Genomic DNA, 15209 nt, shown 5'->3' with positions numbered 1-15209 from the left:
AAACTGCAAAGATTTATTTCTTAAGATCTGAGAGAAAGGCAAGCAGTTCTTTCATGCAACTGCTCCACCACCCCCCTCGCAAAAACAAACAAACAAACAAACAAACAAAAAAAAAACTTTCCGTTTTTCCACCCTTCTTGACAAACATCTTTCTACTTAGTGGCTGTTTTGTAGAGTGTGAGACAAATGTTATATTCCATGATAAGTCCATACTAAGTGTGTGATGAATTTTAAGGCAATAATACTAAAAAATGCCTGACTTGTATAGAGGATTTCTGCTTACAGAGAACCACTGCTTTTGTATTTTTTTAAAACAGATTTTTTTTAGATACAATTCACAAATCATACATTTCATCCATTTAAAGTGTACAGTTCAGTGGTTTTAGTAGAGTCATATATTTGCAACATCACTGCAGTCAATTTTAGAACATTTTCAGCACCTCAAATGAAAGCCATGTCCTTTCACTATCACCTCCCTAAGCAACCACTAATCTACTTTCTGTCTCTATAGATTTCCCTATTCTGTACTTTTATATGAAAGGACTCATATAATAGGTGGGCTTTAGTGGTTGGCTTCTTAGCATAGGGTTTTCAAAATTCATCCAATATGTATCATGTATTAATACTTCATTCCTTTTTGTGGCCAAATAATATTTCATTGTATGGGTTTACTAGATTTTGTTTGTCCATTTGCGTGTCAGTGGCCATTTGGATTGTTTTTTTCTTTTGATTATCATGAATAATGCTGCTCTAAACATTTGAGATCCAGGTTTTGTGTGGACATATATTTTCATTTCTCTTGGGTATGTACTTAAGAATGGAATTGCTGGGTCATCTAATTCTACGTTTAATTGTTTTAGGAACTGCCAGACTGTTATCCAAAGCAAACACACCATTTTACATTCCCATCAGCAGTGTATGAGGGTTCCAATTTCTCCACAGCCTTGCTATTGCTTGTTATTATCTGACTTTTTTTAAAATTCATTTTTGTTGAGATATATTCACATACCATGTAGTCTACAAAGCGTACATTCAGTTGTTCACAATACCATTACATAGTTGTGTGTTCATTACCAAAATTAATTTTTGAACATTTTCATTACCACACACACAAAAATAATAAGAATAAAAATTAAAGTGTAAAAGAACAATTAAAGTAAAAAAGAACACTGGGTGCCTTTTTTTTTTTTTTTGGCCCCCATTTTTCTACTCATCCATCCATATACTAGACAAAGGGGAGTGTGGTGTATATGGCTTTCCCAATCACATTGTCACCCCTCATAAGCTACATTTGTATAGAATCGTCTTCAAGATTCAGGGGTTCTGGGTTGTAGTTTGATAGTTTCAGGTATTTACTGCTAGCTATTCCAATTCTTTAGAACATGAAAAGGGTTGTCTGTATTGTGTGTAAGAGTGCCCACCAGAATGACCTCTCGGCTCCTTTTGGAATCTCTCTGCCACTGAAGCTTATTTCATTTCCTTTCACATTCCCCTTTTTGTCAAGATGTTCTCCATCCCACGATGCCAAGTCTAGTATTATCTGACTTTTTGATTCTAGCCATCCTAGTGGAGTGTAATGGAGTGTCTCAGGGTTGTGGTTTGCATTTCCCTGTTATTGAGCATCTTTTCATGTGTGTGATTGGCCATTTTTGTATCTTCCTTGGAGAAATATCTATTCAGATCCTTTGTCCATTTTAAAATTGGGTTGTCTTTTAATTTTTCAGTTCAAAGTATTCTTTATATAGGCTAGGTACCAAGTACTTATCAGATGTATAATTTGCCAATATTTTCTCCCGTAATGTGGGTTGGTTTTTCACTTTCTTGAAGCACAAAAGTTTTTGACAAAGCCCAGTTTATCTTTTTTTTTCTTTTGTTGTTTGTTCTTTTGGTTTTACATCTATGAATCTTTGCCAAATCTAACATCATTAAGACTTACCTCTGTGTTTTCTTGTAAGATTTTAATAGTTTTAGCTCTTATGTTTAGTTCTTTGATTAATTTTGAGTAGATTTTTTTGTATATGGTGTGAGGAAAGGATCCAACTTCATTCTTTTGCATGTGGCTATCCAGTTTACCCAGCACTATTGTGGTAAAGACTATTCTTTCCCTATTGAATGGTCTTGGCACCCTTCTTGAAAAATCAGAAAAAAATAGATGTATGGGTATACTTCTGGACTTTCAATTATATTCTATTAATCTATATGTCTGTTCTTATGTCAGTTACACATTCTCTTGATTATTGTTGCTTTGTAGTAAATTTGAAATAGGGAAGTGTGAGTCCTCCTACTTTGTTCTTTTTCAAGATTGTTTTGGCTATTCTAGGTCCTTTTCAACTGCGCATGAATTTTAGAATCAGCTTGTCAATTTCTATAAAGAAATCAGTTGGGATTCTGATAGGGATTGCATTGAATCTGTAGATTACTTTGGGGAGTATTGCTGTTGTAACAATGTTATGTTTCCAATCCACGAAGATGACATAATTTTCATTTATTTTTATCTTCTTTAATTTATTTCAGCAATGTTTTGTAGTTTTCGGAGTATAAATATTGTGCATTTTTGTTAAATTTAGTAACAATAATTGAATTTATAGATTATCCAGTTTTGAGTATTTGGCAAATTATATTGTTAGGTGTTTGATAGAACTAATGAAAAAAATGAGGCAATTATTAATTCCATGAAAAATAAAAATTATGTATGAATGGAAGCAGTATTTATTCATACTATTCTGTGGTGGTTAATGGGTCAAAAGTGTAGGAATTTTCAGTGCTTTTGATTTACTAATATTTATTGTAAGTCTAAGAAGAACAGAAGAGGAGATCCAAATAGCAAATAAAGGTGAAATGGTGCTCAACATCGTTAATCACCAGGCAAATACAAATGAAAAACCATAATACAACACCACTACTCACATACTAGAATGACTAAAATTCGGAAGAATATACACACGTGGGTGAGGAAATGGAGCTACTAGAACACTCATATACTATTGGTGGGAGTGTCTGTCAATAAAATGTTTTGCATTAGGGAAAGCTAATGTCTGGGATACATTTCGTATCTGTTTCCTAAGAAAACAGTACCTTAAAGAATAGCTGATATATCTGATGACATGAAGTCTGTTATTATGAGAGTCAGAAAAGTATCTACTTTTTTGCAGTTAATGAGTACACTAATGTTTCTCATTTAGTCATTCTAATTGCATTCAAGACTAAAACTGAACATAATGTCATTTTTAAGTTGATAAAATGATGCTTTTTTAAACATTATGAAAGTAGATAAAGCCAAAACTTCACATGTTAATTGGGAAAAAGTAAACATTTCTCATATTAGAATCATTACTGAAGGTTACATGAAAATTGACTTTTTAATATGGTATTTAGTAAATACACTTTTTCATTTTTAATATGGTATTTAGTAAACACACTTTTTGCAAACATTTGTCATTCTAAAGTCACACCTTTGTCATCTATCATTGAGAAAAAGGTGTAATAATTGAAAAAATTCTCATTAACATATTTTTCTGTGGAAGGAGTTTAAAAATAAAAAAAGTCTGGAAGACACTGATGAAGTTCAATTTTCTACCTAATGCTAGAATCCTTGAAGAATGGTTGCCCAGCTTCTTTTGAACATTCCCTCGGAGAAGGAAATTCAGTACATTTTGAAGAAGCCCTTTCCATTGGTTAGAGATTTCTATTGTTACAATTCTCTAACACTCTTAAGTTTTAGGAAGTTCTTCTCATCTTGTTACCTGCTTGTGCTATAGTGAATAAGTCTAATTCTTCAACCTAGACAATTTAAACTTTGTTATTCATTTTACAAACACAAAGTGGAAACCACTTTTAAAGGCTATATGGGGAATTAAGTGAGGAACACTTTGAAGACAGATATCATGTCATCTTTAGTCTTTAACATATTAATTTATTTTCTTCAACTTGTTTTCAGACTAACTGTGGTTTGGTTGTCCTGTGAATCCATTTTACTTTATCAGTATTCCCCTGTGTCCAAATCTTAGAAAAATTCCATGTGATAGATGAGAGCGAGAATGGTTGGGCTTGTCTTTGATCTGAATCTATTAATGCAATGGAAGGCAGCATTCTTTCTTTTTCTTTTTTTTTCAGCAGTCCTGTTAAACTATTAATTTAGGTGAAGTCTCTGGTCCACTAAAATCCCAAGGTTTTGTTTTTCTTTTTTTTTTAAAGATGGATTGTCTTTAAGCCAGATTGTTCTCTCCTGTGTTTGCACATTTGATTTTTTTAGTCCCAGGTACCATTTTTAAAAACTTTTAATTTTGGAATAATTATAGATTCACTGGAGGTTGCAAAGATAATACAGAGAGGTCCCATGTATTCTTCACCCAGTTTCCTCCAGTGAGTATATCTTACATAAGTATAGCACAATATCAAAAATAGTTATTTGATATTCGTACAATGTGTGTATACTGTTCTATGTCATTTAATCGCATATGTAGATTCCTGTAACCATCACCTTAATCAAGATGCAGACTATTCCTCAACTCCAAAGATCTCTCTCATGCTACTCCTTTTTAGTCACCCTTACCCTCCTACCCTCCCACATCCCTAAAATCCTTGGCAACAACTAATCTGTTTTCTATCTCTGTAATATTGTCATTTTGAGAATGTTATGTAAATGGAATTGTACAGTATATACGTTTTGAGATTGGCTTTGTTCTCTCAGTAGAATGCCCTTGAGATCCATCCAGGTTGTTGTGCATATCAGAGTTGGTTCTTCTTTATAGCTGAGTAGTTTTCCATGGTATGGTTGTACCACAGTTGTTTATTTAATCATTCTCCTGTTGAGGAACATTTTAGTTGTTTCCAGTGTTTGGCTACTACACATAAAGCTGCTGTGAGCAAATGTGTAAAGATTTTTGTGTGGATATAAGTTTTCATTACTCTGGGATAAATGACCAGAAGTACAGTTGCTGCATTGCATGGTAAGGGTGGTTTAGTTTTTAAAGAAACTGCCAAATTATTTTCCAGAGTGACTGTATCGTTTTACATTCCCACCAGCAACATATGAGAGATACTGTTTCTCTGTGTCCTTGGCAGTATTTGGTATTGTTGCTATTTTAAATTTTAGCTGTCTAATCATGTAATGATATCTCATTGTATAGACTCATGCACAATTTTTAGATTTAATTATGTTAATTTTTATCTTACCTCTGAAGGTCCATATACTTCCATTTTTCTGGCTTTTCATGATTCTTTTAAACCTGAGTTTTATATATTAGCTGTGTTCTTGAGGCAGCACAATTTCCTGAGTTAAATTCTGTGCTTCGTAGTTTACGACCTGTATGATTTTGGGCAACCTGCTTAACTTCCTTGAGCCTCATTTTCTTCCTCTGTGAAGTTACTGTTCTAACTACTATTATACACATGAAATAAGTGAATCCATGTAAAGTGTTTAGTATATAGCACACACCTTTCATAGATGCTACTTTCCCTTTTTTTTAAAGCTCAATAAAAAAGTGAACTAGGAAAAGACAAATTCAAAATCCAGTGTTAACTATTAGAGACCTCCCTTTATTAATTAACCAGATACATTGGTATCTAGAAAATATGTTTCACTTTGATTATAAAACATCTGTAATTTTTCCTCTGCCTTTTGGATTATAGCCTGAAAATTGCTTATTGACACAGACCGTAGTTTTAAGCCTTTAAAATTGGAAATATAGATCATAAACTGGTAGAAAACATGCAATTGGCATATAAATTCAGATTTAAATCTTCCTACATCAGTATAATCTGAGTTATTTGGCTGAAGAAACAGAAGTTCTTTAGAAAAACTAAAGAATTTACTGCAGTCATTCAGGATAAGATGATCAGTAACTAAAATCTTTGGAAGTATGTGATGCAGGGAACATTGGTTGCTCAAAAGTGCAAATTGGTTGTGGTTGGGGTTATGGGTTTTGGTGTCATTTAATGGTGTTAGGCTAAGGGACTCTGAAGTAGCTACATCCTGCCCCAAACCCTAGCCACCTTGTTTCATGAGGTACTCTAATACAACTATACATACACAGAATAGTGGCAAAAGAAAGGAAAGTAATATATTTTTAAAGCCCTGATTAGTTGGCTAGAGCACCAGCCTAAAGGCCCAAGAAACTTTCCCTTTCTCTGCTTTTCCTCTGTCTACCCTCAAACTAGAATATTCTGGATTTAAGACAGTGCTGGCTGGACCACTCTTCCTAATCTCTTTTTCATAATAAAAGAAAAATTGCATCCAAATGAAATTATACTTTATTCTACAAAAGATACATTTGGTATACTGTGTAGAAGAAGATAGAAAGATTTACCCTAAATTCACCTTCATTGATCTCATGCTTAAAGAAGAAAGGAAGCCGAACAGTGAGTGCCTACTAGTCCACTACCGTATTTATGTGCAAGAGACAGTTCCTCCTTTACTTATTTTCATGTATGTATGTTTTTTAATTAAAAAAGAAATACATGTACCACATGTGCCTGGTAAAGCATGCAAACAGTATAAAAAGGTATGTAAATAAAAAGCAAGCCTTCCAGGTGTTCTGGATCCCTAGGCCGCCACCCCAAGGCAACAAATAAATATTACGGCTATTTTATATGCCATTATGATTGATAGGTGCTGGAAGTACATATGGTCCCTGCTTTAAAAATGCTTCTAATTTTCTAAGGGAAATAGACACCTGAACATAAAATTTCAATATAGTGTGATCAATGTTCTGATAGGAAAGTGCAGGGTATTCTCAGATAATAGGAGAGAGGGGCATGCATAGTAATTTAATGAAAGTGATGCCCAGAGAGGTTAAGTAACTTGTCCAAGGTCACAGAGTTTGTAAATTACAGAGATGGGATTCTTGAACAACTCTGATTGTATCAAAGCCTGTATACTTTTTGGGAACTAGCTGCTGCTTGATATATCTGTGGAGTATTCCATTTTCAGTTTCATTTTCTGTAATTTCTTTATTTTCAGTTTCTGAGTTGACGAAATTCAGTAACAAGGAATTTCCCATTTACAAAAAGACAGTGCTGGACAAAGATTTATTATTAGTAGACATTTCATGGGAAATTCCAGTCCCCTTTGATATTTTACTTGACAGGTTTCCAAGGATGTGGAAAGAGATATAACTAGTAGTTCAGTCTGCCTTGAAAAGTTTTGGCCACTGAATTTAGCAGGATATTTTCCTTTAAACAATTTTTGTTAGAACTCAAGATCATTTTCTCCATTAGTAACTCCAAGGTTGTAAGCAAAACATATAAGGTATGCTAACATTTTAGGCAATACATGTATGCGTGCACACACACACACACATACATACATACCCATGTTTATTTTTCCTTTACCTAGTAAGTGACTGTGTGAAAGAGATTATAAGTACAGTGCCCTTTTTAACCTCTTGCTTTGGGCAGACCTAGTTGAGGAAGAAGGCGGAGATACTCTTATTGTAGTTGCGGATAGAGTCTAGATCATAACAGGGCAGTCTGGTGTAATTGTCTGGAAGGGGGAACTATAACTGAGTCAATGATCCAAAGGCAGCGATGAACAAGTTGCCAGAGAGAACTCGGAGGATTGTTGGGAAATAAGGAACTTTTAGGAAGCTTCTTTGATGCTATTTTCATAATTGTGAAAAATAGAAATATCTGCCCTGTTAGTGCAGCCTTGTTGCATAACTCCAGGGGGCACAGTTCACATTGAGGCAATGCTATTCATACAGAATTGTGAATGGGTCCCCTGGAGTTGTGCAATGTGGGGGCCCTGTGGCTTTCTTTTCTCTTGGAATTAATCTGAGAGACTCACATCAGACAATGAAGATAAAAGGCCTTTATAAACTATAAATCTCTGTCAACTGATATAAATAATAGCAATAATAGTTGTTTTCCTGACCAGCTCTGCCCTTTGAGCAAAATTTTCTTTTCTAGTTTAAGAAGGAGAAAAGCAACCCCTGTCAGCCAGGAGCTGGCCTGGCACTCACAACAAGGCCGCATAGTTCTGCTGTTGAACATGGACATTTTCATAGAGCACCAACCTCAAACAAGATCACTTTGTGACCGTAATGGAGCAAGACTAAAATAAGACCATTCCTTGATCATGTCTGACCAGACAAAAATAAGGACATTGTTCAAACCACAAAATGACCAAACATCCCCCTTTCCTGGCTGAGTGACTGCTACTGCTTTTCTTATTATAGCTTTAACCCCACTTCATTGCTCCCAATGTCTAGGTAAGAATTATTAAACTGCCCAATCAGAGAATTACAGCTGCTTCCAGAGAGCATCCAATCCAGGGTGCTGCTCTCTTCCTTGAGTGATTCCCCAAATCACCTACCACAAGTCCAAATCACCTACCACAAGCCCAAATCCTATAGTAAGTTCTTTCTAACATCCTTTTACTGAGAAACCCCATTGTTCCCCATGGTATGTGCTCTCTCATTGTAATGAGTTAATAACCCAAGTTTGTTGAGCTGCAGATATGTTCCAGGTGATCTCTAGCTGGAGGACATTGACAAGTTTATGGAGCGGTTATTTTCCACCCAGGAGCCCTCACTGTCTGTATCTTAGTCAGAGAGCATGCCCCTTTGGCTTCTCTAGGAACTTGTCTATGTGTTGGTGCTCTTCCAGAGCTAAAACTCTGGAGGAAGAGATTCTGGCTGCTCATAATCTCATCTTTCAAGTCCTTTGTGGATTCTAGGGACACGTACATAGGACATCGAATTTCTTAAAAACAAGAACAATAGCAATAAAAAACTAACATATAATGTGTACTATGTATCAGACTGTCTTCTAAGCACTTCACATGTAAGTCGTTTAATAGGAGAACACAGTGTAGTAGGTGCTATTATCATTCTGTAATTCTGTAATTATCATCTTCGTCTGTAAAATGAAGAAACAGAGGCACAGAGAGGTGAATAACTTGTATAAGGTCCCACAGCTATTCAGTGGCAGAGCCAGGATTAAAATCAAAGAAATCGTACTGAGGCATCCTGAAACTGGTTATTTGTTCTCACAAAATGGTAATTAAGAGATGGTGTGTGGATGAATAGATACAGCTCAACATACCACTATGTGAATAGTTACTTTTTTGTGAAAAAGGATATCTTCTGAAGAAATGTAGTCTAGCAATTTTAAAGTGTTAATATATTTCTTTAATACCAGTATGCCATTAGGGATAACAAACTTTATCATACTAATTCCGTTGACTATAATTTGCTTTTTCTTTTACGTATTAACATTTTAGTTCAACATTTATGGGATGTCTATGATGTAAAAGGCTCTGGTTTATATATGGAACACATGAGGATAAATAAGCTCTCTACAATCCTACTGACAAAGGTGATGACTAAAATTTCATATACATCCTTTTTATTCTTTAAGAATTTTTCTCATTACAATGACAACTTTGATTTGTAATATACTTGACAACAACTGATCTCTTATAGCAGAAAAATTATGGGCTTTGGAATCAGGTGGACCTGGGTTAAAAGTCTCCTTCAGCGTTAACCAATGTGTATGATCTTGTGTTTTGTAATCTTGGAGAGCCTCAACAACTTCATCTATTAAGTAGTGATAATAATACCTTTTTAAAGGGTGATATGACAATTAAATAGGATTACATGCACAAAGTTATACCCAATAAATGTTAGTTTCCCTTCCAAAAATAAAGCATTTGGAGCCTTGTCAATTTTAGTTTATGTGAGAATTATCAATTTTACAAGATGCTTGTCTCCGCTGGGTTATGAAATGCTGAAATTTGATTTGAAAACTGCGTAATCTTGCTCTTATCTCAAATGTGAGCCTCATGAAGATAAGGGCCATATCTGTTTTGTTCACCAGTGCCAAAGCAGTAAATGAAAGTGATGGTAATTCACCTACTATCACTTTAGGCTATGGAAGGAGGCTATGACCTCTTGAAGACCATAATTCTTTTTTTTATGCATTTGTTTATTGTGAATTTAACATATGTACATAACAATGATAACTTTCAAAGTACAATTTAATAAGTAGTTCGAAAATTTCAACAAATGTTATGGGATACAGTTCCGAAATTTCAGTTAATACCATTATTGTGAAAGATAGCGTAGATACAGAAAGGTGTTAACTTTCAAAGTACAACTCAACAAGCAGTTATATAGGTAATTTCAAAAAATGTTATGGGTTACAGTTCCACAGTTTCAGTTCTTTCCTTATTGTGAAATATAGATTATATACTGAAGGTGATAACTTTCAAAGCACAATTCAACGAACAGCTATAGAGCAAATTTCAAAGAATGTTATAGGTTACAGTTCTACCATTTCAGTTACTTCCTTCTAGCTATCCTAATACCTAACACCTAAAAAAATTTATATATATATTTATATAAAGTTTCAGTGTTTGTAATCCTTTATTAAATCCTATTTTGTCTGTTGCTATCCCTTCCTCTCGTTTAATCTCTTTATCTTCAGGGCTGTTCAGGCAGTGAGCACCCTAACCTGTTCATATTGAAAGGGGGTGTCGACATTATGGGGAAGGGAGCTGCATCTGATTGTTCTTAAGAGGCTGTTGCCTCTGAGTTTCAGGACTTGTCTGGCATAGGAACAGTCTGGTGGATTTAAGTTTCTGAGAGATAAAACTTTGTGAGTGAATCTTTTATAGAATTTCAGTTAGGGACCTAGGTATTTCAGGACTACTTTTGGTAAGGGTGTGGCACACTGTGGCCATTTGGGATATCTAGCAGAAGCTTGCATAAGAGAAACCTCCAGGACAGCCTCTTGCCTCTATTGGAGATCTCTTAGCCGCTGTAACCTTATTTTGTTACCTTTCTTTTCCCCCTTTTGTTCAAAGGACTATAATTCTTGTTTTAAATGCTTGCAGGATTATCTGCTGTACTTACTTCAAGTTTTAGTTTTCTGGGAATTACCAAGTTCATGTTTAAGAATCATTATAGTTCACAGAGGAAAGGTGTGAAAAAAAGTATTAGATTTAAAAAACATTTGTAGCCAATATCCCAATAGTTCTCTAAGTTCTGGATTGCACCCAATGCAAAAGTGTTTCCTATCACGTATTTAGAAAGTTAAATTTTATTAAATATTGAAAAATGGATAATGCATACCTGAAAACTTTGGATGGAAGATAAATTTGACATAACACTTGAAATTACTCTGTTTACTATATTTAGTAAAAACACTGTAATCTGATTGAATGAATAAATGAATCTCCTTAAAATTTACTAGGAGATAGATATATAAAGAAGTGATAAAATTGAAATGCTAACTCTTTAAACATGAAAGATGCTTTACATTCTACCAGATATAACACCTTTAAGACAGTTTTGTGTTGTAACTATTGTTACCCCTATTGAGATTTGATGGGGCTAATAAATGACACTCTTTACCCAAAATTCAGAACCAATTGAGAAGTAAGCAAAAAAAAATGTAGATGGAGATCAAAATGTCAACTTTATTACTGACATTTGGAGAACATAATTTAGGTGTATTGGGCAAGTAGGCTTGCTAATCCTGAACCCAACTAATCACAGGCATGACAAACCCAGGCCTATCCCATGGAGGCCTGTTCTTGTCAAATATATTACAAATAGCAGCAAGGCAGAATGTGTTCTTTCCAAAGGCAGGCAGATTCCAAAGAGAAAGGGAAGAGAAAAGATAAGCCACCTATGTCTCCAAACTCACAATCCAGATAAAATACTCCTCCCCTGGGAAAGAGTCCTGGGGGAGGGGTTCCAGAGAGAGGGTAGGAGTGGTACTCCAATGAATGAACTTTCCTCCTAGAAAGAAAAATCAGGACACACAGGTGAGTGTCCCTCCCAGAATTCCCATTTTAAAGATGGGAAAACTGAATGTCTAGTGTAAAGTATTGCAAATGTTAAGTGATAGAACTGGGAATTAAACAAGATCATTGCATTCATGTTTATTGCATTAACAAGAGAGCCCCTGTTAATTTAGTCCATGATAGAGTATCTTGGAGTCACTGTAAAACTAGGAAGTGGATACAAAAGTTAGAGCCTAATATCATAACTTAGCAGGTTTTAAATATATTTTTCTCTGTAAAGAAGGGTAGATTCATTAGAATAGAAATATATTTCTATTTCTTGAGTACTCAAATAGTATATACATCTGAATTAAATATCTGAGGTACACACCTCAGGCAGTAAGCAACTTACGTTAGAGACATGACAGAGTGCATACATAAGTGCACACAAATATTTAACAGAAACACTATAAAGAGACTCAGTAATATTTATTTTAGCATGAGAGGTTACCAGGGAGGTAGTGAGTGAGGAATCGAATTGGTAGTAGTTTGTAGGGTGTAGATGATTGGGAAAAACTTACGGAAAGAGGTGGAATGAAAGTGCGCTTTAAAATAGAGGACCATTTTGGTATTGTAGACAGGGAAGTTGTTTCTAGAGTCTGTATAATACATTTAGAGAGGGTTACTAAGTCCAAGAATGAGAACTATGTCTCTCAAATCCACCAGGGGGCCTGCATGGCTGCGCGGGAGCTATAGGCATGGTGAATCAAGTTGCACCCTGTTATAAAATGTTTTCAGTTGAGCAACAGATTATAATATTTGTAATTTTATATCCATAATTGGATAGAAGGGTTAAAAAGTTTGAAAATTTGCAGTGTATGCATAGCCTTAAGCACACATCTAACAAACAGACAAACATGCCAACAGGACTGTGCATGGTTTCAAGCCCAGTCTAATTTTAACAACACTCTTACCCATCCTTCCTGAGTCTCAGTTTCCTCATTCTAAGGGTTGTGGGAGAATTGAATGAGGTAACACATGTGTAAGTGCTTTGTGAACTGTGGCACACTTAATTTTAGTTCTGAATCCTGGCTCTGCTCTAAGATTTTCTTTATTGTAGTTTAGAGTCATTTGAGGACTAACGTCATACTAGGCACACATAAAAGAAACAGAGTATTTCCTGCCATTCAGGAGTTCCAAGAAGGGAAAGAACATTTGTCAGAGGCTTAATAATTATTCCATTCTTGGATGTTTTCATTTTGACATAGTTAATAACACTACTCACCTGTGGGAACTCAATAAATATTTCTCCACTGACTCATAGATGACAGGAAGGTCAGGTATTTGGATTTAACACTTTCATTCACACAGTATAGCATATGATTTTACATATGGAAATTGGCAAAATGTGCAGTGACCAAACTGGCTTTCAGGAGCTAGTGTGCCAGTTTGTTTTGGTTTATTATCTGCCCTATACTGCTGTGACTTGTGTTTGTTTATATAATCTCATGTATAATCTCTAATCTCTTAACAGGAGTTTAACGCTATGGCTTTGAATGCAGTTAAATCACAACCTGATTAAGGAATCTTTTCTTGGGCAACTCTTTGCCTAAACCTCAAAATACTTAGGGAATTCTAAAACCTTCCATATGCCTCAGTTACTGCTTGTAATGCTAACCCCACAGGTTGACTGCCTAGGCATTATGGAGTATTTGCTTTGACTGTTCAGCTTTCCAATACTACAAATATAATGGAACAGTGGTAAAGCATAGATTAGTCAGAAAGTGCAAAGGTTGAACATATTCCCACACAAACAACTAAGTTATCTCATTAGTTAGCTCTGAAAAATAGCTAAGATCAATAGGATACCTGTTGATCTATGAGATAAACAATTCCTTTGAATTGCCCATTATTTTTAAAAGATAAATATTGATGTCGATCTGCTGGTGGCAAGTTGGAGTCTGGAGTGTGGGGATTGGGGCCAGTTGATAGGCTTTTGTCTGGGCCAGGACCCTCAGCTTGGTTGGGGTGTGTTGGTCTTGTGACCCTATTATTGATCATGGATCCTGTGGGCAAATGACAGCACCCTGTGAGTCAGTTTTGACATAGATTCTCAATCAAATTGAGAAAACATATAAAAGGAGTATAACATACTTGTACACAGCCAACCAGGAGTTAATCCTTTAGACAAAGTAGATAGGTGTAAGCCTAAGAAGAATTTTTTAAGCCAATGAGAAAACAACTGAAACAGCTTTATGGGTGGGGAGGGACAGAATAGGGTGGAATGGTTTATCCTGAGTTCTTAAGGGTACCCACTAAGAGTAGATGCCTTGTTTTACTATGTGGCACATTAGGTCAGTAAAGATAGTCTGTATATATTCATGTATTTGTATATTACTAGCCCATACATGCACGTTGTATAAAATTTAGAAGACTCAAAAGGGGATACATTAAAAAGTTAGTCTCTACCGCCTTCCCGTCTCCCAGCCATCCAACATCCCCCCTTAAAGGTGATTACTATTGCCGGTTCCTCACCTCCTCCTTTCTTCTTCTCCTGGTACTAGGGCTAGTTAATCTCTGTAAGCCCAAGCGTTACTACTCAGAAACTTTCGAAACTCTGTATTTTCCTATCTGGTTATATTTAACTTTACTTACCTGTCTTTTAAAGCCTCAATGCTTTATTTATTTTTTCCAGATCTCCCTAAGAAGTTTGCTATGTCTTATCCATCTATGTGTTTGTTCCTACTTCCCAGATATCATTCATATTCTTAGTTTTTCTCTAGTTTAACAGAATTTTATGCTTTTTAAGATTGCGGTCAGACCCCATTTCTTCTGCTTGCTCCACTCACATCAATTTCCTTTTTCTTTGAACTACATCGTTGCTTCAACCTGGGACAGTCCTTAATTCATTTTCAAAGGTAATTGTGGGAGTCCCTGTTTTTAGTATTCCATAGTAACACCTAAATATATTAAGTACAGTTTAAGGTTTTATTATTTGGACTGGAACTACATAAGTTCAAAATAGGCAAAGTGGTTAGCTCAAACTATCAGATGCCACAATTAAAAGTTAAATATGTCTTTGGTTGATGAAAAAAATTTTTTGATATACAATCTTTCAAAATAGTGTCCCCGGGGGAAAAGAGTAAAAGGAGTTTATGATGAGGAAAAGTTGTATATCATTAAATGTGTGTATGTTTAGTACTTAGTTGTATGTAGTAAAATGGTTGAGAGCATGATCTTTGAAGTCATGTGGGCCTGGGTTCAGCCCTTTCTATCTGTGTGACTTTGGGCATTCTGCGTGATCTTTTGGTGTCTTGGTTTCTCACCAAGGAGATGAGTCAAGGCAAGTAAAGCACTTAGCACAATGTCTGTCATGTAGTATATGCTCAAAAGATGTTATGTGTCAACATTTTTGTTGTTATATACTGTTCTGTGTGATTTGTCTCCTGTGTTACAATACTGCCCACCCCCCCAAAAA

General features: G+C 35.3%; 1 long non-coding RNA gene across 1 annotated transcript in view; it reads left to right on the top strand.

The window, feature by feature from the left end:
- Positions 1-15209, top strand: part of LOC119509246 — a 335151-nt gene that overhangs the window by 1612 nt on the left and 318330 nt on the right. The gene's annotated exons all lie outside the window — the stretch shown is intronic.

The sequence above is a fragment of the Choloepus didactylus genome, chromosome 14 (assembly GCF_015220235.1).
Source record: "Choloepus didactylus isolate mChoDid1 chromosome 14, mChoDid1.pri, whole genome shotgun sequence".
Lineage (NCBI taxonomy): Eukaryota > Metazoa > Chordata > Mammalia > Pilosa > Megalonychidae > Choloepus > Choloepus didactylus.
Note: the sequence above shows the minus strand (reverse complement) of the source record. Positions and strands in the feature narration are given on the sequence as shown.